This window comes from Aquarana catesbeiana, linkage group LG12 (genome assembly GCF_042186555.1).
Source record: "Aquarana catesbeiana isolate 2022-GZ linkage group LG12, ASM4218655v1, whole genome shotgun sequence".
Taxonomy (NCBI): Eukaryota; Metazoa; Chordata; class Amphibia; order Anura; family Ranidae; genus Aquarana; species Aquarana catesbeiana.
This window is the reverse complement of record NC_133335.1, coordinates 168,058,186-168,073,497: the sequence shown is the minus strand read 5'-3', so window position 1 is coordinate 168,073,497 and position 15,312 is coordinate 168,058,186. Positions and strand designations below refer to the sequence as shown.

Sequence of the window (15,312 nt, the reverse complement as noted above, 5' to 3'; positions counted from 1 at the left end):
ACTGCTTCCGTTTTTAAATTACAACTGTATGTGACACTGTTACAATATTTTAACTATGTTTTCTATTAAAATGGAATTTTTATATTATATCATTGCTTTTTTTCTCTATCCCTTTTCATTGTACTTTTGATTACACCTAGTACCGCAATAGTCCCCCCTCCCCCCCTCTTTAGGGGTTGTTACTCCCTCGCATGGGGTATTGAGATACTGGCCGACAGAGGCAGCTAACTGCGACCGCTCTTTACCTCATCCTCCCTGCTTTTGATTAGTAGACTCTCCGAACGCCACTTTCCCGAAAAAATCCCTCCCAGACCAACAGGCCAAAAACGGCAGAGAAAATGCCGGGTGTGCACCAAAAGAGGAGTGAGAAGAGACACCACTTTTTATTGTCCCCTATGTCCTTCCCAACCAGGCCTCTGCATAGTTGACTGTTTCCGCCGTTACCATACTACACTAAATTTATTAGTGAAGTATGGTAAACATAACCCTCACTTTCTGCCATTTATGTTCACACCCCTTATGCCTCTACTTGCTCTGTAACTGACCCTGGCTTGTTATTCGACCACGCTTACCGATTCTGTTCATATCTCTACCTACCGATTCTGTTCATGTCTCTGCCTGATGTGGAACTGACCCTGGCTTGTTATTCGACCACACTTCTGCCTACCGATTCTGTACATACCTCTGCCTGATCTGGAACTGACCCTGGACTGTTTGACCATCCTTTTTGCCTGCCTCTTGGACTGATCTTGTACCCTGCCACTGGACTAGTGGGATTCATAACACAGGGGTCTCACATATGTGAGGGGCTCCAGAATAGTTTTTCTGGATGAAGAAAACTTTATTTTGTTTTCTCATTCCTAGATTAGGGTCTGGAGACTCGGAGGCTTCAAAGAGATTTGGATGGGAGAAGCCTCTACCCCTGTCCCCATTCTGTCCTGAACAAGGCCCTACTTCTGCCTGCTGCCTGTAGGACCTATGCCATCACGCCTCTGCCTGTCGCATGAACTGACCACACCACATGGATGGACCATGTTCCTGCCTACTACCAGGATCAATATTTTGGCACTGCTGACAATCTCTGCCTTCACTGACCCTGGACTGTATATGGACAGTATCCATCCCTGCTGCCTGTACTGACTATGGACAGTGTTCCTGCCTGTTGCCTGGACAATTGCATTCCCTTTTGCTGACCAAGTCCCTGCCTGCTGCCTGGACCAGTGCTATGCTCCTGTGGACAACTGTGCTACTAAAACCACAGGTAATCTTTTTTTTTTTTTTTTTTACCCTTTGCTCAGCAGAATGTATTTTGGGGTGTCATTTTTGCTATGTACATGCTACGTGTTGGAAATATCTTATAAATGGACAACTTTGTGTTTTCATTTTTTTTCCACATTTTCCAAAAACTTCTGGAAAAAAATAAACCCTTCAAAAGACTCATTATGCCTCATAGATTATACGTTGGGGTGTTAGCTTTCCAAAATGGGGTCATTTTGTGGGCGTTTCCATTGTCCTGGTGCTCCAGGGCCTTCAAAAGTGTAATAGGTAGTTAACAAGTTAGATGTGTAATTTATGATCCTAGAATACTTGATGGTGCTCCCTGCATGTTGGGCCTCCCTGCATGTTGGCTAGGCTGTGAAAAAGTCCCACACATGTGGTATCGCCATACTTAGGAGTAGAAGAATGTATTTTGGGGCGTCATTTGTGGTGTACACATGCCATGTGAGAGAAATAACCTATTACAATGACAATTTTGTGGGAGGGGGAAAAAAAAAAATCTTCATTTTTTGCAAAGAATTGTGGGAAAAAATGACAACATCAAAAACTTCACCATGCATCTTACGGAATACCTTGGAATGTCTTCTTTCAAAAAAGGGGTCATTTGGTGGGGGGGTTATTTGTACTGTCCTGACTTGTTCGGGTCACAAGAAATGAGATAGGCCACCAGTACATCAGGTGAGATCAATTTTTTATGATTTGCACCACAACTTGTAGACTCTAACTTTCACACAGATCAAATAATATCCACTAATTTTGGTTATTTTTACCAAAGATATGTAGCAGTATAAATTGTGGCCAAAATTTATGAAGAAAAATTAATAATTTGCAAAATTTTATCACAGAAACGAAGAAGAATGCGTTTTTTTTTCTCCCAAATGTTCGGTCTTTTTTCATTTATAGCGCAAAAAATAAAAAACCCAGAGGTGATCAAATACCACCAGAAGAAAGCTCTATTTGTATGGAAAAAAGGACACAAAATTCATTTGGGTACAGTATTACATGACTGAGTAATTGTCATTCAAAGTGTGAGAGCACTGAAAGATGAAAATTGGTCTGGTCACGAGGGGGGGTTTAAGTGCCCAGTTGTCAAGCGGTTAATGATCATGGTATCACTGTGCTTGGTTGGCCAGCAAACTCGCCTGACCTAAACCCCTCAGAGAATCTGTGGGGTATTGTCAAGAGGAAGATGAGATGCCAGACCCAGCAATGCAGACAAGCTAAAAGCCGCTATCAAAGCAACCTGGGCTTCCAAAACACCTGAGTAGTGCCACAGGCTGATCGCTTCCATGACACGCCGCATTGATGCAGTAATTCATGCAAAAGTATTGCAGGCATACCATACTGTACATGGACATACTTTTCAGTAATCCAACATTTCTGTATTAAAAATCCTCTTTAAATTTTTAAATTTAAACATTTTTTTTTATTGGTCTTGTGTAATAATCTAATTTTCAGAGATACTGGAGGGCTTGGCTGGCCACTCCTTATGCAAAGTGTCACTCCGACGAAAAGTGTTGGGCACTTTTACATGGGCACTTTGACTATGGCACTGCTACAGAAAGCAAGTACAGGCACTAGTGTTCTACACCAATTTAGCCAGAAAGTTCCCTTTTCATCTTCTAACTTTTCTCAGCCTTCTTTCTATTCCCCTCTCTCCACCCTCCAACATGCTCATACTAATTTTTTTGGCTATAATGTCCTCTCTTCTCAACTCTCATTACTTTACCCCCTTCCCCCTCCAGCCTGCAACCTGTACATATCGCCCTCACTTCTGCTTACTCAATATTACTGCACTTATGACCTCCTGCTCATTCTAAGCCCACGCAGTCACCACCTCCACTCCACTACAGCAATCTGCCCTCCTATGAATCCCACCCTCATACTACTCCTAATGTCTGGGGATATCGCACCAAACCCTGGCCCTCCTCCAGCCAATTCCCACCCCCAAAATTGGCAGTCTACCTTCTCCAACAGTAGCTGTAACTCCCACTTTCTCATCCAAATTCCCCTGATCCCACAAGTCGCCCCCCCCCCCCCTTTTGTGTGCCCTCTGGAATGCCCGCACAGTCTTTAACAAACTCGCCTCTGTCAGCGACCTTTTTCCTCTCCCAGCTGCCTTTAATCTATTTGCTATTACCGAAACCTGGCTCCAGGAATTCAACACTACCTCTCCAGCTACCCTCTCCCACAGTGGCCTCCTCTGGATCCACTAATCCGGACCCAGTGGGTGAAAAGGAGACGGCGTCGGACTTCTCCTCTCCCCACAATGCACTTTCCAGGTTCTTCCCACACCTCCCATCTTTCCCCCTGCTCTTTCGAAGTTCACTGCGTTTGTCTTTTCTCTCTAGCTTATCTGAGGGTTGCAGTCATTTAGCTGCCTCCTGGACAAGTGTCATGCCTTCATTAATGTCTAAACCGCTGGCAACAAAAGTGAGTACACCCCTAAGTGAAAATGTCAAAATTGGGCACAATTGGCCATTTTTCCCATTCCGGTATCATGTGACTCGTTAGTGTCACAAGGTCTCAGGTGTGAATGGGAGCAGGTACGTTAAATTTGGTGTTATCGCTCTCACTCTCTTATACTGGTCACTGGAAGTTCAAAATGGCACTTTATGGCAAAGAACTCTCAGAGGATCTGAAAAAAAGAATTATTGCTCTACATAAAGATGACCTAGGCTATAAGAAGATTGCCAAGACTCTGAAATTGAGCTGCAGCATGGTGGCCTAGACCATACAGCAATTTAACAGGACAGGTTCCACTCAGAACAGGCCCTGCCATGGTCAACCAAAGAAGTTGAGTGCACGTTCTCAGCGTCCTATTCAGAGGTTGTCTTTGGGAAATAGAAGTATGAGTGCTGCCAGCATTGCTGCAGAGGTTGAAGGAGTTGTGGGGTCAGCCTGTCAGTGCTTGACCATACGCCGCACACTGCATCAAATTGGTCTGCATGGCTGTCGTCCCAGAAGGAAATCTCTTCCAAAGATGATGCACAATAGCCCACAAACTGGAACCGTGTCCTGTGGTCTGATGAGATCAAGGTAAACTTATTTGATTCAGATGGTGTCAAGCGTGTGTGGCTGCAACCAGGTGAGGAGTACAAAGACAAGTGTGTCTTGCCTACAATCAAGCGTAGTGGTGGAAGTGTCATGGTCTGGTGCTGCATGAGTGCTGCCGGGGGGGGGGGGGGGACTACTGTTCACTGAGGGAACCATGAATGCTAACATGTCCTGTGACATACTAAAGCAGAGCATGATCCCCCTCCCTTTGGAGACTGAGCCGCAGGGCAGTATTCCAACATAACGACCCCAAACACACCTCCAAGACAGCCACTGCCTTGCTAAAGAATCTGAGGGTAAAGGTGATGGACTGGCCAAGCATGTCTCTAGACCTAAACCCTATTGAGCATTTGAGGGGGCATCCTCAAATGGAAGGTGGAGGAATGCAAGGTCTCTAACATCCACCAGCTCCGTGATGTCCTCATGGAAGAGTGGAATAGGACTCTCCAGTGGCAACCTGTGAAGCTCTGGTGAACTCAATGCCCAAGAGGATTAAGGCAGTGCTGGAAAATAATGGTGGCCACACAAAATTCGAAGGCTGTTGGCTCCAACTTGTCTTGCATATACACGGTCACACAAATGTTGGCCAACAATTACAACGTAATGACGTACGTGATATCTCCATTACGAATGCTAGATTCACAAGACCGAGCGCTTCCGGCTCATACTTGATTCCGAGCATGCGTAGACTTTTGTGCGACGGACTTGTGTACACACGATCGGAAAGTCCGACAAAAATTTGTTGCCGGAAAATTTGAGAACCTGCTAGCCAACGTTTGTTGGCGGAAAGTCTGACAACAAATGTTCGATGGAGCATACCCACGGTCGGACATTTCGCCAACGAGTTCACATCCAGCCTTGTGTACGCGGCATAAGAGTGCAATGTATTTGCCTCCATCCATCTTCCCATCATCTCTGACCAGCTTCCCTGTCCCTGCCGCAGAAAAGCATCCCCGCAACATGCTGCCACGATGGGGATGGTGTGTTCAGGGTGATGTGCAGATGTGCCACACATAGCATTTTGCTTTTAGGCCAAAAAATTCAATTTTGGTCTTATCTGATCAGAGCATCTTCCACATATTTGCTGTCTCCCCCACATGGCTTATCACAAACTGCAAACGGGACTTCTTATGGCTTTCTTTCAACAATTGCTGTCTTCTTGCCAATCTTCTACAAAGGCCAGATTTGTGGAGTGCACCACTAATAGTTGTCCTGTGGACAGATTCTCCCGCCTGAGCTGTGGATCTCTACAGCTGCTTCAGAGTTACCATGGGCCTCTTGGCTGCTTCTCTGATTTAATGCTCTCCTTGCCCAGCCTGTCAGTTTAGGTGGACGGCCAGATCTTGGTAGGGTTGCAGTTGTGCCATACTCTTTCCATTTTTGGATGATGGACTGAACAATGCTCCGTGAGATTTTCAAAGCTTGGGATATTTTTTTTTTTTTTTTTTTTTTTTTGATGACCTAACCCTGCTTTAAACTTCTCCACAATGTTATCCCTGACCTGTCTGGTGTGTTCCTTGGCCTTCGTGATGCTGTTTGTTCACTATGGTTCTTTTATCAAACCTCTGAGGGCTTCACAGAAAAGCTGTATTTATACTGAGATGAAATTGCACACAGGTGGACTCTGTTTACTAATTAGGTGACTTCTGGAGGCTCCAGAGTAAAGGGGGTTGATGTAACCATCTGCAAAACAGATGAACCCAGGATCTTGCAGCCTCTCCCTACTAGACCACTTTGGTTTCACAATTCACAGGATGACAGGTTTACTTTGTTGCTGCAGTGTTCCAAATCTGGACCAATGTATTTTTTCTTGTCTATACATTTTCCTATGATGATAATGCTGCATAATGCATTGCATGTCCCCGTGAACAAGTCCTTATGAATTCTTAATGCTTTTCCCAAGGGTTTATATGAACACCTGTTCTGTATAAAGATGTATGTAAATGAAATGTATATTAAAATGTGTTTCAGGACGGCGAGCGTTTTTAGCACAAACAACTAGGACAGTGGTTCTCAACCTCTCTAGTGCCGTGACCCCTTGATAAAATTTCCCAAGTTGTGGAGACCCCCAACGGTAAAATTATTTTAATTCCGTGGGTTGTCAGCACCCAAGGCAAAACAAGTAATTTGCGCCCCTAACCCACGGACATTTAGCACTCCCTGAGTCCCTAACACTCGTACAGTATTAAAACCCTTATGGTACATTTTAGGATGTACCACTCTTTCTTTGTTCTCCTTTCTTTCCCTTTTATCTCTCTCTCTATCCTAATTTCTTGTCCCCCCCCCATCCCTCTTTCTAGCCATCTTTCTTGTTCTTTCTCCTATTCTTTCTCTCCCTTTTTTCTTTGTTCCTCCCCCTCTTTTCCTCTCCCTTCCATGTATTCTCTATTTTTATTCCTTCTCTTCTTGGTGGGGGGAATGGGATAAGTGGCAGTGTTGGCGGGGAGTTCTGATCAGCTAACTAAGGTGCTTTTGATCAAGGTCATCTGCTAATCTGAGAACTGTAGTGGGGACCTTTTTAATGGCAACTATAATCCCAGGTAGTGTTACTCAATGTGTCTCCAACTTTGTGGTGTCTCGTAGCACTGACACCTATGTTGAAATCAGGAGATAGGGTCTCCTCCAGCCCCTCCCACTTCACATTCCTCACCAGTCAGGTGACTTCTAGTCTCTGCCCCCCAGTCATGCCGTGAACTGAATGGGCAGCTGCAAAGAGACTGAGAGGGCAGCTGCGGGCTCCAGGGACAGCCCAGCTGGGCGGCCGCAAAAAGGCTGGGAGAGCGGTGCAGCTTCAGGAACAGCCAAGGATTTGGTGACCCATGGCAAATCATCATTTGACCCCCCCAGGTTGAGAACCACTGAAATAGGAGGAACAGCTTAATAATCAGGTGTTTTTATTGTTTGTTTGCTTTTCAAACTTGAATTCATTCAAAATGTGATCTTTTTATGGTAGGCTATAATGCTCAAACTCAATCTATCCAAACCCCAACTTATAATTTTTCCTCCGCTACGTGCCCCTTCCCCTGATCTCTCTGTCAAAATCGATGGCACAACTATAAGCCCATCCCCACATGCCAAGGTCCTAGGTGTAGTCCTGGACTCTGAACTGTCCTTTAAGCCCCACTTTCAATCACTCTCCAAATCTTGCCGCCCTAACCTCTGCAACATCTCCATAATACACCCCTTTTCTAACTAATGACACAACAAAGCTCTTATCTCACTCCCTGGTCATCTCTCGCCTTGACTAATGCAACTCCCTTCTCATTGGCTTACCTCTACATAGGCTATCCCCCCTTCAATCCATCATGAATTCTGTTGCCAGACCCATCCACCTTACCAATCGCTCTGTGTCTGCTACTCCTCTCTGTCAATCCCTCCACAGGTTCCCCCTCACCGAACAAATTAAATTCAAAATGCTAACTTACAAAGCCATCCACAATTTAGCCCCAGCTACATCACTAGCCTAGTCTCGAAATACCAACCTAATCGTTCTCTTTGTTCCTCTCAAGACCTTCTGCTCTCTAGCTCCCTCATCACCTCTTCCTTTGCTCACCTCCAGAACTTTTCTAGAGCCACTCCAATCCTATGGAACTCCTTACCCCAACCTGTCCGATTTATCTCCGACTCTATTAGCTTTTAGACAAACCCTGAAAACCCTCCTCTTCAGAGAAGCCTATCCCACCCACACCTAACCACTGCTTTTTCATTTTCTCCATCAGTTCAGTCCCCCCCCACACACACATTTATTTACTTTTTTTTTTTTTGGTTTCACTTGACCCTCCCTTCTAGATTGTAAGCTCTAACGAGCAGGGCCCTCTGATTCCTCCTGTATTGTAAGACCCGGTTCACACACGGGCGGCACGACTTGCAGGTCCCATCAGCGAGGCGACCTGCAAACGACTTCCGCGGCGACTTGCAAAACGACTTCTGTATAGAAGTCTATGCAAGTCGTCCCCAAAGTCGTACAGGAACCTTTTTCTAAGTCGGAGTGACTTGCATCGCTCCGATTAGAATGGTTCCATTGTACAGAACGGGAGGCGATTTGTCAGGCGGCTAGGTCGCCTGACAAGTCACCCCTGTGTGAACCGGCTCTAACTGTACTGTCTGCCCTCATGTTGTAAAGCGCTGCACAAACTGTTGGCGCTGTATGATAATAATAGAAGCTTGCATACTGAAGATTTAGCACTGGTGTTCATTCAGGAGGTCTTGAGGCTGGTTGAGCTCTTTTGATACTTGTTCAGATGTAAGGGTCCTTTAATAAAGATGACTGACCATTTTATGCTGTCCATAAACACCTTACTACCTTTCAGACTCTTAGATTGACCAATATATAAAATAAATGAATAAATATATAGATCCTTGCTTGATAGGACCAGAATTTTTCTCAGATATGAGCCATCTGCTTACAATGTCTAAGCATTCAAAGAGCAAATATCCAATTCAAGATAAAATTTGGTAATATGATATTGTGCAAAAAAAGCCATGCATGCATACATTTATTTTTGTATAGTCCTCCTCCTAACCTGAACATTTAATTTTATTATAAATGGGGAAATTGCCTGTGCATGGGTACTACATCCTACACAAAGTGCTGCGTGATTATGATGGACTCCAGAGAGAGATATATAATTTTGCCCCTGTTCAAATCATTAGTAAGACCTCATCTGGAATATGCAGTTCAGTTTTGGGAACCAGTTCTCAAAAAGGATATCGGAACTGGAGACAGTGCAGAGAAGAGCAACCAAACTGATAAGAGGCATGGAGGAGCTCGGCTATGAGAAAAGATTAGAGGAACTCAATTTTTGTTCACTCTTGAGAAGAGGAGAATAAGGGGGATATGATCAACATGTTCAAATATATAAGGGGTCCATATAGTGAACTTGGTGGTGTTGTTCTCTTTACGGTCAACACAGAGGACACGGGGGCACTCTTTACCTCTAGAGGAAAAGAGATTTCATCTCCAAATACAGAAAGGTTTCTTCACAGTAAGAGCTGTGAAAATGTGGAATAGACTCCCACCAGAGGTGGTTCTGGTCAGCTCAGTAGATTGCTTTAAGAAAGGCCTGGATACTTTCCTAAATGTACTTAATATAACTGGGTACTAACATTTATAGGTAAAGTTGATCCAGGGAAAATCTGATTGCCTCTTGGAGGATCAGGAAGGATTTTTTTCCCCTGCTGTAGCAAATTGGAGCATGCTCTGCTGGGGTTTTTTGCCTTCCTCTGGGTCAACTGTGGGTATAGAATTGGGTATATTGGATTGTACGATATTTTTTTATTTTATTTTTTTTTTTTATGGTTGAACTGGATGGACTTGTGTCTTTTTTCAACCTGACTAACGATGTAACTATGTGATGGAAACTAGGTTATTTCCATGTGACCTCTGATGACCATGTGTGGGGTTTCCCGAGGTGCATCTGTAGTGGCGTCATCATTTTTTTGCTATAAAGGGGCCATTGCTTTGCAAGGGCGGAGGGGACCAGGATTACCCTCCTCTAATTAAGAAGAAGAAAATGTCAGGAGTAATTATTCCCCATTGTTCAAGCGGTTTAAGCAAGTGGGGAAAATTTGGAGTACATTACCTCTAACGATAATAGGTAGAGCTAACCCGATAAAGATGATATGGATGCCACAGCTACTATACTTGCTACATAACTGTCCTGTTTGGCTGCCTCAGAAATTCTTTAAGTAAATAGATACCATGTTCAGAGAATTATTTGGAGATCTAAACACCCCCAGATTAGATTGGAAATTCTGCAGTTGCCTAAAGATGGAGGTTTGGCTCTCCCGAATGGCAGACTGTATTTTCTGGCATCTCAACTTCAGCAATTAAATGGATGGAATGGTATTATAGATTGTGAAGACCCCATACAGCAAAATATATTTTCTCACCTGCCGATGGGTCCACCGTTGCAGTTAATAGTAGCGCATCACTTCTATAGTAAACTTGGCTATCAGTGGTGGCTGGTGCTCAAAATTTTTGGGGCGGCGCAAACTGAAAAATACTGACCCCCCTCCCCCCCATCAAATGCAGCCTCACTGTGTTCATCAAATGCAGCCACTTGTGCCCATCAAATGCAGCCAGGGTCGGCTGTCACTTCACTAACACCCCCCCTTCCCGCGGATGGTCCAGCGGCACTTACCGCTCGTGTGGCGGGGCTCTGCTTCTGAAGTGATGGGGCTCTCCTCACTGGCTCTCGTCCTCAGCGGGAAGCTGCGGCTCCTGTGTCTCATTGGCTCCTCTGTCGTGTCTCCTCTTCCGCCAGAGCGTTGGGTATCCAATAGCATCGCCTAATGCTTTGACCAGTCGGGAGACAGGTCTTACTGACCTGCCTGCTGATTGACAGGGAGGAACGTTGGTGTGAAAATAGCGAAAATTAATTCTTTATGCCACACAACACCCCAAGCCCCCCCTATTTTGAAGCCTATTAGAGCCTCTGGCTCTAATCACGTGCTGCAAAATGCACACCCCCGCCTATTCCTGCCATAGTATTTAATGTGTAATAAATATAAAAATACAGTGCTATTTAAATAAATACTATTTAAAACTGAAAAACTGCGCTAAACTGAAATCAGAGCAAAATAAATACAAACATATTTTAGGAGTCCATATGAGTGATTAACAGATGTTGCTGTCTCTCAGATCACAATATGAAATGCATCTTCATCCCAAGCAAAGGTGACATCACACATAAAATCCACCGCAGAAGATAGTGATATGGATAGGACAGTCCTTCACCTATAAAACCGTAGCCTCTTACCAGCTATTTTGAGCTCTGGTCAGGAGATCATATACGCCTTTTGGCTTATAACTCAGCCACAGTCTCAGGATGAAGCGATATACCACCAGCTCTCTTCCTCTCAAAACCTTCTCTATTGGCCCATAGACAGCAACTCAAATGACAGCCACCAGACACATAAAAGAAAAGAAAGAAAAGTGTAAAAACGTATATATCTTTATTCATTAAAAAGAAATCCAAGGGAGAGCGGCGTGCTGACGCCACCTGAATACAACACGCAGTCCCAGAAGCAACGGGCGTTCGTTTTGAGAGAGCCTGTGTCTTGACGAGAAAGTTCCCTCGGCGGATAAGGACCCCGCAGTACGAACTACTATCATCCGCCGGAGATAGCCGAAGCTCAAAATCTACAATCAGCTGTACACGGTGCCTGCGCTCTAGGTCCAGGTTCCTTCCCCACCATCCAAGTGGACCTAGAGGGGGAATAAAAAAGAGCCGAGCGAAGCGAGGCCCTGCCCGAAGCGTGGCGAGCGAAGGCGGCGCCTGTAAGAGGGCCCGCGAGGGGCCCATTTACAGGTGCCGTGTACAGCTGATTTTCACCTATTCATCTTCGGCTATTTCCGCCGGATCCTACTGCGCAGGCGCAGCGCCTGTGCACTAGAGGGGGGTTCTTATCCGCCGAGCGGAACTTTCTCGGCAGAACACCGGCCGGCTCGAACAGTATCTGATGCCATATACATTTGGATGTGTGTAAGTGCATTTCTTTTTAATGAATAAAGGTATATACGAGAGGAAGAGAGCTGGTGGTATATCGCTTCATCCTGAGACACTGGCTGGGTTATAAGCCAAAAGGCGTTTATGATCTCCTGACCAGAGATCAAAATAGCTGGTAAGAGGCTGCGGTTTTATAGGTGAAGGACTGTCCTATCCATATCACTATCTTCTGCGGTGGATTTTATGTGTGATGTCACCTTTGCTTGGGATGAAGATGCATTTCATATTGTGATCTGAGGGACAGCAACATCTGTTAATCACTCATATGGACTCCTAAAATATGTTTGTATTTATTTTGCTCTGATCTCTGTTTAGCGCAGTTTTTCAGTTTTAAATAGTATTTAATGTGTCCGGCATCCTGAAAGGGGCCGGGCACATGAATAGGGATATCCACTTGCCTAATTATCCTTTTAATACTTACAACTATGGCATGCTTTGCAAAGTCAAATAAGGACTTTTTAAATTAAATTATATAATCCTTTACCAACTTTAATACTTGCAGTAACTGCAAAATGCTTTAAAAAGGGACTTGTAGGAAGTATATATTCTTCTTTTACAAACGATGGCTAGAACTAATCTACAAAAGGGCAGCTACGGATGATGATTTAGAGATCTAGAAACACTTAAAGAATGGGAACAAGCTTTGAAGAATTTATTTAAGGTATTCCTGTCATCTTCTTCAGTGTTTAAATCAGTTATTCATTATTCATAGAGCCCATTATACTCCTTTAAAGCTTTATTGATGGGGTAAAGCAGTTGCATCTAATTTCCCAAGGTGCACTACTGATACAGGTACACTTATGCATATGCTGTGGCGATGCATCACTACTGGCAGTGCATAATTGACACTTTAAACTCCTTAAGCTCTACACAGGTGAATTTAGACCCAAAAATAGCATTGCTAGGGATTATACCGGAAAATACCCTCCCAGCTGAAATGCATGTGATGTGGTTGAGGACTATGTATATGGCACGAAAACTCATATTACAAAAATGGATATCAAAATACCTGCCAACAATAGATCCATGGATTAAAGCGATTAATCTCAATCTAAGACGAGAGGAACTGACATATAAAAATAGGAGGAGTCCTAAAAAATTTGGAAAATTTGGCATCGGTGGCTTTCCTCCAATTTGTTTGAACAATCAGTTGAGTAAACTAATAAGGGAAACCAACAATGATATAGAGGAGAGGGGAATAATTATGGTCCATAAAGGAGTAATAAAGTGAAGGAGGGACTTGAGAAAGGATTGAAGCATGGACTGGTAAATGCAAATATGGGCTCCTTCTCTCCTCCTTCTTCCCTTTTTTTTTTTTTTTTTTTCAATTTTTTTCTAGGTTGGGGAGGTGTATTTGAGTGGGGGTATGTGTGGGAAATGTGTGTGTGTGTGTGTGTTTTGAATTTTTATGGTATTTTGAAAAAATCTTAAAGTATTTTGATTAAAAGAAGAAAATGCCAGGAGTAATTAAAAGGATTGTAAAGTCTTGTTTTAAAAAAACAAACATACATTTTTATTTTTTGCGCTACTAATTAAAAAAAAAAAAATTTGAAGAAAATGTGTTTTGTTTTTTTTTTTTTTTTTTTTTTTTTTTTTTTAGTTTTCTGTTAAACTTTTGTAAATACATTTTCTCCTTCGCTGATGGGCACTGATGAGGCAGTACCAGGGGGGCACTGATCGGCACAGAGTGCCAACCCTAATGGACAATGATTGCCGTCCCTGGTGGCCATGGGTGGCATCCCTGATGGCCCTGGGGGAGGGGGTTGCGGCTGCACTAATAATCAGTGCACATCACCCCTGTCAGGACAGCAGCTGATCGGCTCTCCTTTACTCGTGTCTGTCAGCGCGAGTAGAGGAAAAGCCGCTACATGGCTTTTCCCGTTTACACTGTAATCAGCTGTTATTGGACACTAGATTGGACTTCGATCGGAGATGCAGTGTGTCAAACTGACACACCACACCACCGATCGCTATGCTGTGCGCCCCCACGACTTATCCTGCATGATGCCTAGTCAGGATAACTAAACCACTTCCCGGTCGTCATTCTGCTATAGACCGGATTGGAAGTGGTTAAAAACTGAAAAATGCACTCGCATTTAGATGAAGGAAGGCATATCTTAAACCCAAGGGAAGACCTCTCAGGGACCAAGGCCTAATTGCAGCAATCCAGGGAGGTGTAGAGTGAAGTCACCTGCAGCAAATGAAAGACTAACCGTGAAACAAAGCCCTCCAGCAGTGCGCTGTCACCGCTGACAGGGCTTCCAACTTCACCCAGTCTTCCTTCTGGGTTCACGGGCACCGGGTGCTTGAATGGCTGAGCTGTGATGATGTCAATCCTGGCCATGCAAGTGGGAGTCATGGCCGTGGCACAGAGCTCTGAAGGAACGGTGTGAGCATGCCGTTCCTTCAGAGTGCATGTGCCAGTGACTTAACCGGCTGCCAAACAAGCGCATATCTCTTAAACGGTGCACGTTTAGGAGATATTCATTTTACCTACAGGGTAAGCTTCATTATAAGCTTGCCTGTAGGTAAAAATCAGAGGGGATTTGTAAAGAAAATTTTTGTAAATTCTGAATAAAACTGTACTCTATTTTTGTATGGTTTGCCTATGTATTGCACACTGCACTCACTGTGCACAGGGCCCTAATAATGTTTTTATTACGTTTGCATTCTTTCGAGTCATGATTTAGAAATAACCTGGCTATGTTACGCCCCTTGTTGCCATAAAAGTACAATTGTAATATTAATCTGATATCTACGTTTTTGTGTGTATAAAAAAAACTTAAATTGCGTCAAACAGAACAGTTATTTTGGAAAGATGCTGAGTGTATCTTTTGTGTCTGTTCCCTACTGCAGTAGTTTATTAATTTGGAACCACTAATCAATATGAGGATAGGAGTTGCGGATCTATAAAATTTGCAGAACAGGATTTTACTACCACTTTAGGTAGACCTGTACTTGTCTTTGTTTTTATATTTAGGATTCATCAGCACGGTTTGTGACCAAGCAAAAATTTTACTTTTTGTTCTGATTAGAAGCAAAAGAGCACTTCCACACGTCTTACAGGGCCTAGGCACACTCATAGGTGGCTATCAATAGTTTCATAAGCATACCGCACCCTCTCTTGCCTCTGATTATTAGATTATGTTGATGGTGTTTATCAGGTTGGGAGGGAGGGGGTCTAGGAACAGGAAGAGCTTTCCCACAGAGACATTATGCATTGGATGACAAAGTGGACCTGGGCAAAACAGCAGCTGTAGAATACCTATTGTAAGTGCTATATCTTTCACCACTGACTTGTCTCACATAGTGTGACTGATGAGACTGCCTGATTCTAGGTCCAAATTAAACTGCTAAATGAAAATAAGCAGACAGTTTGCAGTGGCCATTCAAAGATCTGCTTATTTATCTATTTGTAAAACCGTTAATAATGTTAAATTAGGCGTGGAGAGCAGTGTTGGTTGGC

At 43.8% G+C, this 15,312-nt stretch overlaps 1 protein-coding gene across 1 annotated transcript in view; it reads left to right on the top strand.

Annotated features, from left to right (window-relative positions):
- Positions 1-15,312, top strand: part of UBE2O (ubiquitin conjugating enzyme E2 O) — a 136,391-nt gene that overhangs the window by 30,385 nt on the left and 90,694 nt on the right. The window lies entirely within an intron of this gene.